Raw genomic sequence first — 20,077 nt, 5'->3', positions numbered from 1 at the left:
AAGGACAGTTCAAGTAGCAAAAGGTTATTAAGCTACCAGCAAGCAATAGATGAAACCATTCCTGTGAAAGGAATAGGCTGCTGTGCTCCTGCAACAAAATGTTTCAGACCTGAGGTAATATATTCAGTAACGGTCAACTCAGGATACCATAAACTGCTGTTTTTGAGGCAGTGGTGGAATTCCCCCTCGAAAAACACCTCTCAAATCCAGTAAATACATTGTTGGATCATCCTGAAATCTTACAGTGGCAGAAAAAAAAATTAAAAAAAAAAAAATCACACTGCTACATACCAGAGCTGGGATTTTTTTGTGTGTGTGTTTGGGTGGGGGAGGAGAAGGCAATGCAGACAACAGCATCTTATGAGCACTCCTGTTTGTGATAATGGCACCTCGCAGACGACAGCACCAAGCGGAGCAGGGATACAGAGAGGTGCAGCATCCTCCTCCCCGCAGCAGCTTGTGCCGCTGCGTGGTGTTGACACACATTTCCCAGGCAGCAGCAGCCAGGAGCCACAGCCGTGACAATTTTCCTTCTTTCACCAACTGCACTAACAGTGTGTCTTATCTTCATCTCTTCACAGCCTTCCTACCTGCTTGCACACGCTATTTTACTCTTTTCATTCCCATATTTATATATATATGTCAATTTATATAATGGCACAAATTACCTGGGGATCAGAATATCACAGCCAGTCTATAGGGACTTCTGCCCTACAGAGCAGAGGTTTTGTGAGAGAAGGGTGAACAGACAAGCTAAATTTAATGGTTAGCATTTAAATCTTGCCTTAGACCTAAAACTTCAAATTTTTTCTCCTCCTGTTTCCATTTTTGGGGGTCTGACCATACAAATATAAATTTCATTATTGTTTTTCTTTTTACAGGAGAGGACCTAAACAAAAGGTATGCATCTGGCTGTTGTGGCAATCAAAAACTCAATTTACACGTTCAAAAGCTATCGGGCCATTTAAAAAATCCGCTATTATTATTGATAAATATATTCCAGAATGCTTATGTGCTTGGCTTTTGATTTTTAATGCCTAGACTAGGTTTACAGCCAGCATTTCAAGTGTGTAATAGAGGAATCACAACTTTTTATCACATAATCACATTGATAAGCATCACAGCTTGGTTAAAGTAGAGCTGAAAGGGACTGGGTATTTATCCCCATTCCCCCACATACACCCACACAAGAAGAAGAGTGAACACAGAATGCTTTTGTACACATGACTTCTCCATTTCTACGTGCAAAAGTTAAGGTCAAATTCTCTGCTAAGTCATGCCCTGTGCAAATATACTGCAGGGCTTTGTTGTTATTACTAGTAACAGAGTATGATTGAAGTTCAGTTTGTAAAACAGGGACACTTTGCACTGAGAACAAGTTTAAAACGTCATAGCTTTTCCATTGTTTGAACTTCAGTTCTATACAGCTGTTGCTAAATCTCTTCTAGGCAAGCACTTTACATTTATTTCAGGTCACTCACAAACTTCCATTTGTTTTAAAGATGGTGCTTGACCAGTGTTATTGCACAGTCTCTTCTTGTGAGGTTGTGAAATCATTCAACTAAAAAACAAATTTCATGTAAATCACAATAGTATTAATAAATACATGAAAGTAAAGGCCAGCTAAACCCAGGATCCTGTTTCAGAGCTAATCTCCCAATCAGATAGATGAAGCCATCATGCGCCTGGGGGAACCTGAGAGAGGAACTACAACAGACTCACAATAACTTTACTTCTCTTCATTTCCTCCCAGAATAAAGTAATTTCTCTTGAGGAGCAAAAGCTTATTTCACCAACAATGTTGGCTTGGGCCTATCAGCGGACCCCACTCCCTTTCACCTGCTTCCTATTCACGTGCTCTGGGTGAGACCAGAGCAGGCAAAGAGCCCCTGGCCTTATCCCACCCTACAAGGGAGAGCCAAAGATGCTTAAGCCTGCATCTCTGTTTCCCCTCTAAGTCCCAGGCCCAGGGAAAACGTGATACTGCTGTTACCTCCTTATTTTCAGTAATGATGTTAAAGTCAGTTAGGCCTGCAATGCTATACAACATGACTCTTCAACATACCGAAATTCTCAGTGCCAGATATATTTCATCACCACATTCAGATGACATGTCAGGTCTCCCATTATCCGGAAGTCCCGATGAAAATAATGCTACGCCTGTGTGTGAAGTAAGCTTTGGACTTCACCACTGAGTAGCGGATATACTTTTAAGGACTTTATATTTTGAAGTCACTAAAATACATCTTTCTGAAATTCTGAAAATAAAGGCTTTTAAATCAGTTTTTCCTTCTTTATGCTGAACAGTTTAAGTGATTCATATTTTTTGCAATATCATATCTATGGAAAGACACTTTCTCTGTTAAAAAGCTTCCCATTTTATACCCAGTTTTGTTCTTACCCTCTTTTGCCAAATGTTTATCACGCCAACATAAATATCACATGCAGCTCTCAGCTGACAACAAAAACGTTGGAGAACTCCAAAGAAAACATCTACATATATTTTGGAGATACCAGGATTCAGAAATATGTTACTGTTCACTTCTGCAAATTTGACTAAGACATTGCCTACTTATGGCTGACAAATAGACTGGCATAGAAATTCCATTCTTTATTTGGTTTGTATCATCAAGAGAATTACTGCTAGGTCAGGAGAAAGATTGAAACAGGAATCACTTAGTCTCCAGCACAGTTTTGCACATAATAGAGACACATGACCAATATAAATGATATGTTCATAAGCCTAGAACAGCATTAGTTGGCACTATAAACATGTATCAGGCAGTTAATGCTTTACAAAGACAGTATGGTCTAGTTGCAGAAGACTGAAAAAGAAGAGAGAGGTAGTGAGACAAAAGTGGGCAGAAGTAGTTCTGGCTTCAGGAGAACAGAAGAGAGTGCAACAATCAAGACCAAAAGGCCAGAAAAAAAGGAGGAATAGTGAAGCTTGCCAAGCTACAGTCATCTAAATGGTCACATACACACACACACCCCTGCAGAATTTATGGCAGCTTGGTTTCACCTGCAGAACAGAACCTTTGCCTCAATTTCCAGAATTTGCTCATCTCGGTAAATGACTGTGTTCTCTTAAGGGCATTTCTGACTGAAGTAAATGATGAGGCCTTTCAGCCTTAACTACAGAATAATGAAGAATTTGTATTGGGAAATAAACTGTATGTTTAGAGGGAGAATTACATATTTACAAAGAACTCTAAACTTTCTAAGGTTCTGGGGAAGTTAGTATTTCTGCATTTAATATCTACTATCTAATGACAAATTCAGTGGAATCCTGTAGGGTGTGATTAACATTTATTGCAAGACTATTTTCTTTATTATTAGTTGTTATTCCACAGAGTCCAAAGTGCTTGTGCTGAAATTGCTGCATAGAGGCAATTACATTTTGCACTATGGTTAGGCCATACAAGGAAGCTGCACCAGATGATGTGGAGAGACATGAGAGATGCAATATGACGTGCTGTGTGTGATGAGGAGCCCAAGGTGATTCCCTCCAGCTCTGGGAAGAAGTTACTCATGTTCCACTACCCAAATAAAGGGAAAGTTGGAATGATCTCCCCCCTACTGCCTCTCTGGATGAAGTCAAGTCATCCCTGCCAGGCCCAGCTGAGCTCAGAGACTCATAAAAATATTGAGCAAATTTGTTTGCCTTGGAGTGCGTGTGTTCCTGCCAAGTAGCAATACCCTGAAGTGCTCCAACAGTCCTTCATCTCCCTCTCAAATTGTACCAACAAGGAGACGCACTCACTCCTACCTGTATGCACACACGGCATATGCTTTCACGGACAAAATACATTCAACTCTGCCAAGGAGCAGATTAATATGCTTGCTTGTCAGGTCACACTGCTACTCTTGAGGTCACACTTACAATAGAACACTTTTATTTAAGCAGACAACAAACTGAGGGAGTCTGCCTTCAGCAAGTCTGTTCTCTTCTAACACACAGGGCTTTCATATGGGATAAGAGCAGGGATCATTCTGCAGCAAAATGTTAGCACTGTGGATTGTTCCAGTGCCTTGCCCTTTCTTCAGAAGTGATCCTGCAGGATGCTTTTGCTATTTTCCAATCAGTAAGGCATAAACCAAGGAGCTGCCATGTGAGAAAGAAGTCACATGCCTCTTTCCTGTAGTGATCAATACTGAATGCTACACTCTGCGGCTCAAAATATTCATGTGTTCACTGACTTGCTTCCTTGACGTGCAGTCTGCCTTTTTATGGGTAACATTCTCAGAGACATCAGGAGACATCTTAAGACAAATTAAAATACAGCAATTACATGTAGAAGCCGGTTGGTGAGCACTCAGTCCAGTTTCTATATCTTTGGTTTTCTCAGTGACCTAATTAGCACATCATCTGAGTGAATGGACCTGGGGGGAGAAAGCATTCAGCTGATCTTCCTGTATGTCTTAAAATGCACAGACAAGCTCACGCAGGAAGAAACTCGAGCTGAGCGTAGGTGCAGACACAGTTGTCATAATCCAATCCAGGGCAATTCCATAAGGCGTATATATGTTGGGTTGGATAAAGCTTTGTGCAACTGCACAGACCTTCAGGGTTATATTTTCTGAAGATATTTCAGCAACCAAACTGCACATACTTCCTTACTCAAGCCTTCTAAGCAGTGGGCCCATGAATCCCATACACTCTCGCATAGTACACCCAAGTTTGCAATGGGGAGCTACATCTACACTGTAGCTCAAAAGGCACAGGCATACATCAGTCAGATCCCTGTCTTTTAAAGGGAAAAATATCATGGAACTGCCCAATTTTGTACAGATTGGAAAATCTGATCTGTGAACCACTTCAGTCACATCACTTGGGTTACATTTCTGCAGCTCAGGGGCACACACCTGAGCAAGCACTAACCCTGCCAATGGGGAAACCTCCCAAGAACACGGTTAATTACTGGGGCAGGGGGCCCACACTAAGCTCCCTGCTGGAAGGCTACACCGCTACTGGTGCCCCGGTTAATTAGCATAAGCCTACTTCATATAGGTCTGCTGACTTGAGAAAGTATTGCTAAGCTGGAAGTACAGAACTCTACCTCTAATTTTGTTATTAAAGAACAAGCTGCTTTATGAAGTCACATCAGCTCTGCTAAAAATCTCTGTAGAGATGCTCAAGAATCATTACCCAGCATGCACTAGGCTACATGATAAACCCAACTGTACCAGTCAAACTGGTGCTAGTGACTGAGCCATCATAGGCACTAAAATTTGCTTGACTGCAGTCATCCACTGCAGATAATTTAATACTGCCACAGATGACAAAACTATTTCCAGCAGGTTTACACCAAAGTCAGGTGAGACTCAACACAGTACTAATTCAAAACCATTTTTTCCTCTGAGCATTGCAAGGTGGGGAAAAATACACACACCTAATTCTACTGAGGTGCCCAGAATGCTTCAACAGATCGCTATACCTAAAAGTAAACATTCTTATTTAAGAAGCCTTGATCTTTACCACTACTTGCTTAAGAAAACATCAGAATTGCAAGAATGACCTCTCTGAATTAATTTATCTGCCTGATGTGTCTGCAAGCTCACCACATTCCTTTTGCTTGTAATAATAGGAAGAGAAGAGACGAAACAAAGTCAAAGACATTTTAAAAAATAATACTTCTTCCCTGGAGCACAGCATGTGTAGAGAATGTGTTTAGATAATGGCAACAATGGCGTTTTTTTGTTTCATTTTGGTGGGTTTGTTTTGTTGGTGGTGGCTTTTTAAAACAGCGTTCCCTCTTTTTTGTCCAAGCTATCTAATAGTGCAGGAATGCTGCAGGGTCATGTTCCTCCTTTACACTCCCAGCCTGATAATTTGAGAGGCCTACTAAAAACAATAGAAAACATTAACAATATTAATTAGTATTACATATAGTAAAGTTACTAAGAGGAATTAGCATCTTGTGAACATCAAAATTAAGGAAAGCCAGAATTAGGAAGTTCCATACTTTGTGTTTCTTCATCTGATGACAACCGCAGAGAACTAGACAGCTCAGTCAGGAATAGATTTCACTCTCAAACATTAAAGAGTTTTTTTACTTTCTAAGAGTGCAGATGTTGGTGAACAATTTGAATGTGATCATATAGGTAGAGGCCAGACTGTCATTTATGAGCAAGAATGCCAAATTAAGGCTTAAATGTATAGCTTTCCCAGCATTTTCCAATACAGAATTAAATGGAAAGGTGAACTTGAGCTAAACCACATTCTCAAGAAGTTAAATATATGAAAGTAAAGGGAAAACCAAGCAAAGAGCTGCTCATACATTCAAAAACACTAATGTTTTTTTCTGTTGGGTCTGTAGATGAGTGGAGCCAAACAATTTGGTTCATGTAAAGCCAAGATATATGCAAGATATGTATGATTCTTGGCTGTTTCTTGGGGAGATGACTGTTGTCATCCAGAGCAATGCTGATTATGCTGGGTAATCTACTTGTTTTCTGAAAGCAAAAAATAAACAAGAGAGCACATGCTTTTTTCTCAGATTTCGCTTTGCAGAGCTCTTCCTCACCACCTGGGAATCTAATTTCATAACCTGTGTGCACACAGACACACAGAGGCATGCACGCATGTATAAACATGTTTATGTTTCTTCCAAACACCTATTCACAGTACCATAAACCTGAAAGACTTCAGTATTTGCCTTTTTCCACATCTGTTTGTAGTAGTATACGTACTTATGAGGTACTTTGCAAATCTTGCTCACTAATCTCCATGTAACTAGCGGAGTAGTACATACTACATTGCTTCACCTATAGCTTTATTTTCCCAGCAGCACAGAAGCCAGAATGATATAAAACAAAATCTATACCAATGTGAAAGTCACATAACAAAACCAACGTATGGCAATTGCTGCCTAATGTCAGAGCTTATTCTCAGTGACATATAGTCAACACCTCTTTAATTAGCATTATCAAAGAGCTCCATTATCAGCAATTATGTGTTTTCAAAGGGCACCTGGCCTTCTCCACAAGCATTTACTGTGCACCACATGACAACCACTGATTAGTCCTATCGCTGTCTGAGGGACAGTTCAGATAACATTAAAAACAGATTCACACTGAATCCCCTTTAAGCCTCTTCCTAGTTTACAAAACACGTGTGTGTGCATTTGTATGCTCTGACTACAAGCAGAAAACACCAACGGGCTGCTCTCAGAGGGCTGGGCAGTTGTACCAGGGATCCATGCAAAGCTATGCTAGTTTGCTAATTTGTACCACCGGAGGACACTACCCACAATATTTATAGCCCAGCAGGGCTGATCTCTCTGATCTGATGTGCCTGAATACTTTTGGGATATGAAGTCAGGCAGACCCTTCAAGTCCTTGAATATTTCTTTTTCATAGCTTGCTTCCTACTTTCTATTTTTGTTGCACTGCAGGAAAATCTAACTGGTACAGACAGATTACAAAGTATTAATGCATAAACTAATCAGAGATATGAAATGTAAAACTACACCATTATATACCACTTAACTTCAACACAAACCACTTTCTATTTATGAATTTAGATCATATTCAGAGAGTTCTGAATAGCGGCTAATGTTTGTGTAACACCAAGAATGATTACTAAAATTCAGAAAAAGAAGAGTAATTAATGCAGTTACAAAAGTGTAAACTGTAACTTAAGACTCTTGTACCATAATAACTAACCAGAACTACTTCTCATTTGGAAACAACAGAAAATACAGGCAGTAACACATGGATGTTTTGGAGTGAATTTAGCTTTACACTGCATTACTCTGCACATTTGAAATCTCTGAAAAACTAAAGATAACATTGCTTCGTGCATCTGAAAAAACAAGGAATCTCCATTTGCACACACCAGATACAACTGTACAAGACCCGGGGTCTCACAGAGAGCTTTTTAACCCCCTTCACCGCAGTCAGTATCTTCATACATATGAATCTTGTTATTTCTTTGCCAAGTGTTTAATTTCAGGGCTACTAGGGTCAGAAGAAAAGTTGATGTCATTAAGTCAAAATCGATGTAATGTGTTTATTTACATGTCCTTTTCTGAACTGGCTACATGCATCACATAAATATAAAACCAAGACAGATCCAACTTCTCACAGGCCCTTCTGGACCCCCCCTCTGAGCCATGGTAAAAGCCTACCAAGAACTGCATTTAGTTAACTTATTTCTGGGTGTTGATTCAACATAATGTTTCTTCCCAGCCATCTTACCACTCATAGAGAGGAAAAGCTGTCCAGATGGCAAGCAATTTTAGACAGGGAGAAAAGACAGAAAAGAAAAGAATGTGGTAGGCAAAAGGGATGAAACTGATATTGGAGGACATAACAGGAAGGCACGAACAAAATCCAGAATAAATACAACAAACAACATAAGCACACTATTGCAATGTAAAACACAGTTGTGAACGGCAGCTGGGGGAGGTCCCTTTACTTCTGTGCATTAGCTCATCTATTTTGGGGGAGGTTTATGAAGCTCCAGTTGCTCATTCTCATTTCTACCACAAAAAATGCATGGTAATGAATCGCACCTTTTTTTTTTTTCCCAAGTTGTTTTTCTGAATTTCTATTCATTATAATGTATAGCCATTGACATTTGAAAACCACTGATTCAGACCATTAATTTTTCCAATATCATGATCCATTGACATCAGAAAAGTCTCATCAGTTATGGCATATTCCCATGCATTGTATTTCACTGAAATGCCGTGAATAAGACACTGAATATTAGCAGCCACAGTCAGTGGTCAACTCCTGCTCAGCTTCTACCTTGCTGGTTTAATTTCTTCTCATAGCAAGTAGTCCGACTCTATTTGGCTTCTATTTCTATCCATGCTCATGATCTGTGCTAGTGTCCTACCACCTACTATTTTAACTTACCAGAAGGACAATGCATCACTCCTCAGCGCAGATAAAAGTTTGTTGTTCTGAAGTTTGAGAAAACTTTTAACTCTCAGCAGGTTTTGTTTTGGTTTTACCAGTAAGCAAAATATTTTTCTTTTTTTCTTTTAGATTGAGGGAAAGACAGAGGAAATTCTATTTCACCCAAATGTACATTTTCAGCATGTTAGGTCTTTCAACACAGTAAAACAGCCAGGACAAGACACAGCACTCTACAGAAATTAAATAATACATATTGTTACATAATATTTAGCTTTGTGGCCTAAAACCAGAACTCTACAGAAAATATAAGTAAATGGCACAGAGATGTCTTATACACATGTCCGAATTTACCTTTTCATTACTTGAAAGTGTTTTCTTTTGTATAATGGTTGTTTGGGAAGGAGATAAACCTGTGGCAGGCACTGAAACACAGGGAACACAGGACCTAATTTCTTTACAAAACCTAGGAAATATCCACATAACTACACACCATCTGTACTCTTGGCTTTTTATTCTCCTGCTGCACTGCATACTGCTTAAGTGTGTGTACTTTTACCTTGAGAGTTGGCTCGGTTCCCTTGCTGTGCAAGAAATATCCTGGGAAAGCACTGAGCTCAAGCATGTCTGCAGACATGCCCTGTACCAAGGCCACTGGGACATCTCCATTTCTCAGGTATCAGAGTTTCTTGCCCCACATACCAAGATCTGAGTTCTGACCTAGCCAGACCACAAGTGACCTACCATCCATGGCACCACGGAAAGGTCCTTACAACAGCTCGTGGTTTTCATGGGGCCAAGCTTTGTAGCTCTTCCCAACTCGTAAGGGGAGGTCCTCTTCCAAGGACCAGGAAAAATCTCACTTAATGAGACTTTGCAAAAGAGCTGTCTTTTCATTCTGACTTAGAAAGTCTCACAGAGGTCTCCAGAATTAGTTTACTTAAAATGCTGTAGCAGACACAGAGGACAGCAGTCAGTCCTTTGGTTAAAAAATGCATTCCATGTTCTCTTTTTCAGTTGGTTATTTGCTTTAATATGTTCTCATTCCAGGTTAGCAACAGCTTTTAAGGCTCAAAAAGAATTTGAAAGCAAGTATTTTCTCTGGGATGACCTTGTGCAGCTTTACAACAACTGATGACACTGAACAAATGACCTCTTCTCACATAAATCTGGTCCCAATGAAAACTATTTGTGACTCAAGTATTTCCTGGACAGATCTGCTGAAAGAAAGCAGAAGCATATAGGAAAGACATTTATGCAGGAAGCAGCTTTACCATTTCACTATCTATTGCAATAGTTTTGTTACAAAAGGGCAGTGAAAATTACTTTTCCCTTTTGAGGCATTTAAATCCTTTGTTGTAAAGCACATCGAGTGCTTTTCATGACATCATCACATTTTCTAACTTTGAGTGTCTGTCCTCTGACCTCTTTGACAAACTACAGAAAATTGTTTTGGGTTTTACACTATTCAGCAGAGAATTAAAAGTAGTAAAGGTGTTTTCATTCTAATTTTAATAATATTTTTCATCCAGCAGTCATGCAGCACCAATCAACAAGATACCAGTCTTGGAAGAAAGCCTTATTTCTACGTGACCTATCCATTTTTGGAGAGAATTAGAGTCTTTAGAAAATTCTCAGAAGCAGAGCCAGTGAAAAATAATAAATAATCCTTGAAACTGTGACTGTAATATCTTTTTTTTTTCTGTAAAGATTACAAGGAAATGACATCTTGACTTTATATTAACAAAAAAGCTGACAGTACTTATTACAAAAGAGCAATGAATAGTGCAGTCTAAATGTAGGCATATTTAGGAATATTCAGAGCTCTTTACTGATGCTTAGAGAACTACAGCCTACATTTTCTAACCCAAATCCAGGCTCCCAAACCTACATTTAAGCACCTACACAATTTTAGACTAATTTTAGGTAGCCACCAAGCTGAAAACATTTGGCCAATACATATTACGCTAATTTTGTGTCTACAATGATGGTTGTAGAGGTTCTGGGTTTGTGCCTAACACTACAGCTGTGTTGATGCATGCTCACCACAAACATAGAAGGAAAAAAACCCTACACGTCCAAACCCAGCTTCAACAATTATTAAGCTATCAACCCAGTTACCATCTCAGGATATACTTGCACCCCTTCCCCCTCCTTGTTTTTTCTGTTCCTCACAGATCATCTCTATTCTGTATAACTACCCCAAAGCTCCTGTCTCAGCTACTGTAGGTGGGAAAAGGGCTAATGTAAACCAGGATGACTATTAATATCTCCTACTAATCCCCACAGAAATGGTGCAAATCATGGACTGACAGTGAAGTCCCTTACTTGCTTTTCCCTCTTCTCACCTCAGTACTTGGCACATATTTCATTGCTTGTTTTATGCAACCAGCCACTCAAGTGTTTTGAAAGAACAAGCTCAATAATGACTTTGTAAACTGCCCAATGCAAAAATGTATTCAGACAGGGCATCACGCAGGTTAGGGAAAAGCCATTCTCCAAAGCAGTAATAGTTTTTAATACAGCGTTACTCATAGCTGCATGAAGAAACAGGAAAACCAGATAATGTATAGCCACCAAAAAGTAAGCATGACTCAATTCATGTGACTCATGGTTGTGACTAACCTGTTTAATAGCTCTCTTTTTACGAAGTCAGCCTTTAAATCATTTCTGTGTGTTCTTTCTCAATTGCCTTGCATTCCATAATTTTAAAATGATTACCAAAGCACAATCACAGTGTAGATCTAAGCAAATCACAATGATATATAACTGTATCTTAAAGCTTTAAATAAAACATACAGTAAACAAGTGTTAGGAAAGTGTGCTTGCCTAGAATCTAGCAGATTATTTCTTAGTCAAACATAAGGCAAATACAACTGAATGCCAGACTGGAGGGATGAGAGTTGAGTCATCCTGCTATCAGGAGCCTGCACCCTGCCTGCAGGTGCTCCACAACTCATTGCTCAATCCCATTATAGTTTTATGCAGTGCATTTCAAGTAGAATAAAAAAGTAGCCGAGTCCTCTCTCAGAAGCAAATGCAGCTGAGGTCAGGAACAGCAATGCTTTTACAGAGAGCTTGAGGAACAGTCATCTTCTGGCAAAAAGCATTTTGCATTTTTTAAATCAATACGGATATTAAATTTAAAAAAGAGAGGAAAGTTTAGAGCTCATTCATTATTAGCCCACTGTTCAATAGAGGGTAAACATCCCTCCTCATACACTGTTAAAATTAATCTTCACTATTTAAAAACTTTTATAAAACCATAACTACTGTTTGCACCTGTGATGCGGAGTCGGCAAATGAATTTATTTCTAGTTCATTTTTTACAAAGTCATATGCCAAAGTCAGACAGCAAGTAGGCAGAAGAAAAGGAACTGAATGAAACCTATTCTCAAAGCGCATCACCAAAGAAAGCTTTTTAATTTCAACTCTTACCACGAAGTGTCCTGTCAGCCTTTGCAGCAAATGAAGTCCATATCCACTCAATGCAGGCAGCACTAACTGAAAAGGCTGTGAAATCAGCTGAAGAGACATACTGAAATTGCCCATTATGTGGTGCTGTAATTCATCTGCTATTCTATTCTATCATTTGGTGAATCTATAGAGGTACCACATTTCAAAATTACACTTACATCTAAAACTACACATACAATAAATCATCCATGTAACATTTCTCAAGAGTCTCTAAGCAGGTTTATCTGACATTGGCACTAATGGAAAAAAGGATTAATGGGCTTTATTATTATTTATTACCCTCCCCTTGACTGTAGAAAATCCAGTTGCTTTCTCCAAGTTGTTGCTAAAGGCGTTGATCTGAATCCCTACTTACAGCCTTAGGTGGGAGAAGCATGAGAAAGGGAACAAAAGGTTTGTGCTGTCACTTGGGGGATCAGGCAGTAACCAAGGACATACTAAATTTAATCCATACTGTAGGGAGTATTTGGTTGATTGATTAACAGCTGCTGTAGACTAGTCAAGCATCTCTCTCCACTATCTGGGAAAAAAGTTCCAGGTAATTTGTCAGGAAATATTTAGTTATGCATGCTGATGAACTCCTGAGTTTCCACTGTCCTCAGCATCCTCACTTCCTTGCTCGTGCACTGTACACTTTTCAAAAATTTGGAAACTCTTTCATACTAAAAAGCATGATAAACTGATTACAATTAATGCAGCAGTCATTGGGATAAACCGTATAATACACCTTCAGGAATTTCATCTTATGCACCAAAGCTGCAGAGGGTCTGTAAATAATAAATATGCCAATGCACACTTACCCAAGCTCTCACCCAAATATCTTTTGGCTCACAGCAAAATAAGACTATAAAGCATTTCCTCAGTTTATTTTTAGGAGGTGGTCATTTCATTTTCTGGGAAAAATTATATTATGCAAAAACTATATTATGCCACCCTGCATTTCATTAATATTTTGTTTGTTGGCAGAAGCCTGCTCCAATTTTCAAAATCCATTATGAATGTAGGGAATGATGCCCATGAAAAGGGTGAGTCACAACACTGCTGCCACTCAAAATGAATAATCATCAACTTTTTTCATAATATCCTGTGATCTGTGCAAAAAATAACTTTCTGCTTTAACAGGAAATCTTTGAAAAACAGTAAAACTGGAAACACCTGTCTCAAATTTAGTCTCGAAAAATAGTGATATTTTCCCATATTGTTTAAAAGTAGCCTTAACAAAATGAAATATTTATTATCAGTAGCAATCTGTTTACACAGCGATACAAAGTACACAACTAGAATAACATCAGGACATACTCCCTCCCATGGCAGTGAAATTACATACAGAACATTACATAGATACAAAAGAATTAGTAAGAATTTCAGAGAGATATTGAGGAATTACTGCACATCTCAGTCAGCTATCTGGACAGGCTTTTTCACCTGGCTGTATTGTTACAGTCTGCAAAACCTGCAAATGAAAAGTCACAGCAGCTACACTTGCGCTTAATTCTCAATCTCTGTCATACAGTTACATAGGACTCCATCAATAACAGTGCAGTTCCCCTACTCCAGAAGCGCAGGCCTGAGATATGCACATAAGAGCCAAAGCATGCAGCGACCCTCATCTCCAACCTCATATATGTATTTTCCTGGAAAGCTGCCAAGTTGTTAATATGTTAGATGGGAGATTACTCACCGTGGAGCTCCTAGGAGATTCACAGCTAGATTAGCCTCATGCAATGGAAGCTCTGCTTTGCTGTACAGATACCCTTCAATCACCTTGTTATCTCCTACATTTTTGTTGTATTCTCTTCACTTGCTTCATCTCCTGCTTGCAAAGCTGCTGGCCTCATCAGGTTCTCAGGAGGACAAATCTTAGAAGTTGTTACTTAAGGTGTCTCTTAAGACAATTAAAGATTTTAAGGAAATAACCTCAAAATTTCTTATATATAAGCAGACCACCTGGTTCTTCCATAAGTCATAAGGAGGCAAAGCAGTCTGCTTCCAACTTAGGACCATTCCCATCATCTTAAAGTGTTATTATAGCATTGAAGTAGACAGCACAATGTATTTCTTGGTGCAGAGCAGCCATCTAAGTGATGGAACATCTTAAGAACCTTAAGAATCACATATTTCCCAAAACTCAAACCATCATCCAGCCATCTGTGTTTCTATATATGTTTCCACAGTGTGCAGTTTTCAGAATATAATTTTTGCTATTGCTAGATCAACAAGACATATTCCTTAGCAGGAAGAAGTCACCCAATTGTAAGATTAAAAACAACCACAAAATTTTGAGAATCGGAAAACCTGTCATTAATCTAGTAAAACATTCTTTTAAATCCATTTCAGATACAGACTCAGGCAACATCTACATTATAAAGTAGCTACATACTATCACTCACACAAACACAAATTAGAAATATATCAGCATTACTTGAATGGAGCTTCATATTATTTACTTTGAACTGTTTTTAACATGACTTTGCTAAATCCCTAGACATTGAATATGAGCTTGACTATTCCTTTCCAATTGCTATTCAAAGTAAGATCGAAACTGAAAAGGTCTGGAGCCATAAACAAAGAGATGAAAGAAATGTTGTTGGTTCCTTAAAAATCAGTCTAAGAGAACTGAAGGGGACAAAAAAAAGTTAGTGCCTGGCAGGGACATGCTGATGCTCTTGGGTTTACTGACACTGTCCGTAACATGCTAATGCCCCTTGTTCCACCCACCGTGTATGCAAAAAAGCCTTCTGACTTGTGGTATCAAAACCAGATACAGGGTAAGGTAAAAAAGGGAGAAAGGTCACTGCTCTTACACATGAAAAAAATCATAGGTTAATGAATTGTTGGGGGTGAGGAGAAATAAAACCTGTTAAAAGATTGAAAAGGGTAAAATTATCTCAGTTCATGGTTGTCAAGAAGGCTGACAAAACCTGAATAGTTCAAGTGGGGTGGGAAAATGCACTGAAAGAAAACAGAGGAGGGGGGAATCAGTCTTATGTTGAACTTGAAAAAGAGAAGACAGAGAATTAAACAGGTTGAATCTTGATAAGTTTCCCCTACGCACAGAAAGAATTAATTATGATAACAGAAATATTAGACTAGAAGAAAAAGCACTGATAAGAGCCAAGGTAATTTATCTTTCTTGCACTTAGAGATATACAAATCCCTTTTTTTTTTTTTTTCAAAAACTGTAATAAAGACCCTGCAAATCAAACTATTTAGATGAGCCATCTTGTGAGTGACCTGTTCTTAAATGAGCATTGTAAAGACACTGTCATGCTCAACATCGTTTCCAGCTGTACCCAAAAATAGGCTGTAGGATCTCTGAAAATTTGCAAATCTAATTAATCCAGGGCAGAGGTTTGGGTTGGTAACTATGCTTGCTTTATTTTGCATTTCATTAAAAAAAAAAATTGTAGATGTTACACGATCTTTTTCATTGAAATAATGATCGGAAATATGCATGACCATAAAAAGCCATCTGGTAATTCTAGCCATGGAATCAAGCCCAGTGACTACTCTTTAACCTTAGCACCCCAGATAGTTAGGATTCAATGTTTATGAAATAGATACACAGACAGTAACATATGCAAACAGGAAAACACAATCTGCATTTCTCTTTTGTTTATATATTCACTAAATTGGGTTTCTGCATGTGCAAATGATCAGTTGGTTGCATAAGTATGTGCGCAATGCTTATTTGCATTAAATCATGATAAAACTAATGCAAATTATATGGGAAACAGACTTTGTTCATATGTGCCTATTTTGATCCTCTGGCAGTTTGCTAATACTCTCGGTTTTACAATATTCTATAGAGTACGGTTTATAACTTTACCTCTGTGACTTTGGAACAATTAGAAATAATTACAGAACTGACTGATAAGAACTTGGATTAAAATTAAAATTAGAACAACCATAAAATTAAAAAGAAATCTTTTTGTACCCATTTTCCTTTCTGGATGTGATAAAAGCTAGTTTGACTTTTAAAAAAAAGTTTTCATTTATTAACAGAATTGTATGAACCTTTTTCCTATACAAGTACCTCAGATGAGTATAAGATTTATACTTGGATTTATATTTATATCAGCCACAGCCAGATTTACATTTTAATTCATTCTTTTCTGTTGCCAGCTCTAATTTGCAGATGTTGTGCACATAGGCTTTCATTCTAAAACCAAAGCAGAAATTCTGGCCTGTTCAATGTTTGGAAGACATTCATATCTGCAATGATAGAGGCTAAACGGATAGGATGGATGGGCATATGAGACTGGGGGACAGAAACAAATTAGGACTTGGTGTTACCTGATTCCTAATTTATTTGGAAGCTAGTATGTTTTCAATAGTGCAGCATAAAGCAGTAATTTTCTCTATTTAGAATACTTCTGTCCAGCTGGATTCAAATATTTCAGTAACACTTCTTCATGGGTTGAATTTTTTTTCTTTAAAAATGTTTGATTTTTGTCAAATGCTAATATATGAAATCAGAACGTACCCAGCTAATTTAATACAGTGCCTAAGAGCAACCCTTGTATGGGTTTCTAGAACTAAACTAAACCCACACTTGTTCAGAACTCCATCAGTTAGTCATCAGTGACAAACTGATGAAAAAAGAAGTGATAAGTACAAACACAGTTCCCATTTTTATCCAAAATAAAACATTTCCATTTGCAGATATTTTTTTTAAGGAAAAAAAAAAAGAAATAATCTCATACAGTGACTTAAAAAGAAAAAGTAAGAAGAGAGATGCTTACCCTCTCCCTATCCTTCTTTTCTCAGTCTCTCAACCTCCTACCATTCCCATAATTCGTGCACAAATGGTACTGGGAATCACAGTTCAATCTGTCTGTCCTGGAATGTAAATATGAACTTTGTCTGTTCGTCTTCAAACAGTTTGCCCCAAACTGTGGGCTACAGAGGATTAATCTTCCCTGACCTCTTCTGTTAAACTGTTCCAGTTTCTACCATAACTCAATACAAGAGAAGATTAGGACTCTGGATGCATCTCTTAGCTTAGTGACACCCAATTGCCCACATGAATCCCATTCCCCAAACTTAAACATTACAGAAATGTTTCGATGAACTCAGAAAAGAGAAATTACTTGGGAGGTTAGGGAGGAAACTTTTCACCAAATGGGATCTGCATAAGACTGCACTTTTCAGTCAGTATATTACTCTATTTACAAGGCACAGTGAAGCTCTGGCTAAAATACACATTGCTGAACAGGAACACAGCCTAGTAAACCTCTGGCTGGAGATGATCTGAAATTGATTCAAACATCCTAGCACTAATTATGTCCCACTTGAGACGTAATGCCAGCCAACAGGAAAGAGTAGTTCAGGACCTCAGGTGTCATTCCCGCTCTCTGAATGCATTCTCACATATAACCATTTTCAAGAAACGTGTTTATCACTTGAGGAGAAGGATGTCACGCCCTGAGCTCCTGTCCTAGTCTTACCACACCAGTGAAACAAGTAGATACTCTTCTGGAGGATGAGGCAAAGATTCGTCAATCTTTTTCCACAGCAACTTTGTCAGACAAAAGGAAAAGCCCAGTGCCATTCAACAGAGATCCTACAAAGCAGCCAATGCCCTCCCTCAGCAGGCTACTAAACAGACTTTTATACAGTATTTTGCAGAGAAATCCTAGATTATCCTTTGTCATCTGAGCTAAGTCTTTTATTTAGAGTAGTGTGACGTAGAAAGAAGTAATAAGTCCAGTATACCAGTGCAGTTGCATTGCATCCAGTCAGTTCATTGCATGGGCAAAGAAAGGACTGTCACAAAAATAGGTATGTATTTAGATGCATCCAGGTTTAGCTTCTAATAGTCACCATTAAAGGCATCAGAGATTTAAAATTGGCACCAGAACTCAGATATTTCAGTGGCACTGAGTTTAATGTTCTTACCACTTGCAATTGGCACCAGAACTCAGATATTAAAGTGGCAACGAGTTTAATATTCTTACCGCTTGCAATACTTTCAGGACCAACTTCATTTTATAAGTAATGATATTCATTAGAATACTAATGGTGATGGTGCTCAGTGGCATCAAATAAAACAGTGTGCATAAAGGTGTTTTAAAGTCAAATCCAGCATACATTCACAAATGAAATAGAAGGGCCATACAGTGAGAACCAACTCAAGATGGAAGTTTAGTTTTGACTGACACAAATCAGAAGTGTTGGTTAATGAATTATTCCCAGTGAATTAAATAAATGAGATGTTCTTCCTACCTGGTGTACTGCAGGCATTTTCACTTAATATTTCACATCAGATGGATGAATCACATGTCTCTTGATCTTCCCTCATGGAAAACCTTGACTCATCTTCCCAGCCGCTACTAAAAACCTTAGCATAACACTCTTACAAGCAACAAACACAGAGAAACATATAAAATTGATTTGCTTATCAACAGATACTGAAAGGTTTGAAAAGGTGAAACCAGAAGCAACATGCTCTGAAGTCACTTAATGTTACAGTAAGCTGTGCTCAACACACCACCCCAGTGGGACGTGACAAGAGTGATATGATCTGTTGCTGAGTCCTGCATGGCCTCGAATCAGCTGCAGGCCAACCGACACTGTGTTCAGGTACCCAAAGCTATACAGGTCTTTGCATACAACAGTTGAATTCCATATAACTAGAGCAGAACTGCTGCCATGCCCCTCGGCTCTAATGTACCCAGCATACTCCAGGCTACCAGATGCTGCAATGCAGACTTGTTTTGCCTTGTCTAGATGTTCTCTGGGAAATTGATCCAGCTAATTTATAGCCACTACACTGTCAGAGAATCACAAACTACTTTCTCAAGCCCTAGTGATGTGCTCCATTAATTTTATTGAAACACAATTTTCACATTAGTGTTTTGATCTGTTATTTTGACAAAGCCACTAATACTCAGACAGATAATTTTCATCAAGTGTACATTATTTTCTGCTAGGATACAGTATATATTCTATTCCAAATTACAGAAAGCCTCTATGCAAACTAATGATATATTATCCCCTGCAATACCTTTATGTACAATAAACAGTCCCAGAGTCCCTAAATTATTCAGTATGATGTGCTTCAGAAGCAGAATTTGCTCGTATTTCTTTAGGTGAAATGTAGTTAGAAGCCAAGTGGTTCTATTTAACCCATTCCCCAGTCAAGCAGAGCTCATTTCGTTAACTTTAAGCAAAAGAAATGAATCTTTTCTTTTGGTCTTCACTTTCATACTTTAAACTAATTTAGAAAGTCTGAATCACCCTATTTTATCTTCAGTTCAAGCGTCATAAATAAGCATATCACAAAAGCTAAGGAACTACAACAGATGACAAAAAGCACTGTGTAGTTGAAGATAAGAGAGAGACAAATTAGTTAAGTGCTGGAGTAAATTGTTCAGGGATGTTGCTCAATCTCCATCTCTGGTGGAGAGATTGGGTTAGACAAATGTCTGTAAGGAATGTTTTAAGTGGAGTTTACCTTGCCTTCAGGCAAAAGTATGGATTAGATGACCTCCTGAGGTTTGTTTCAGATCTGAGAGTCTACGAATATAGTAGCATTAATCACTGTCTGTCTTTGGAGTAACCTTCATGGCCCCTGTAACTCTCAGGATGACACTTAAGAACTGCAGCTACTATAGCAACATCACAGAGCTACTTCACCACCTTCTATAGGGCAAAACAACGGCAATCAGTAATAGTTCTGAGACTTGCTATAACGTGTGCAATTTTTTCTTCAGCTGACTATATCTTA

The 20,077-nt window shown here is 38.5% G+C and overlaps 1 protein-coding gene across 1 annotated transcript in view; it reads right to left on the bottom strand.

Moving 5' to 3' along the window:
* Positions 1-20,077, bottom strand: part of FAM13C (family with sequence similarity 13 member C) — a 135,000-nt gene that overhangs the window by 59,145 nt on the left and 55,778 nt on the right. The gene's annotated exons all lie outside the window — the stretch shown is intronic.

The sequence above is a fragment of the Buteo buteo genome, chromosome 4, assembly GCF_964188355.1.
Source record: "Buteo buteo chromosome 4, bButBut1.hap1.1, whole genome shotgun sequence".
Lineage (NCBI taxonomy): Eukaryota > Metazoa > Chordata > Aves > Accipitriformes > Accipitridae > Buteo > Buteo buteo.
The sequence above is the reverse complement of the archived record's forward strand: the minus strand, read 5'-3'. Positions and strand labels throughout refer to the sequence as shown.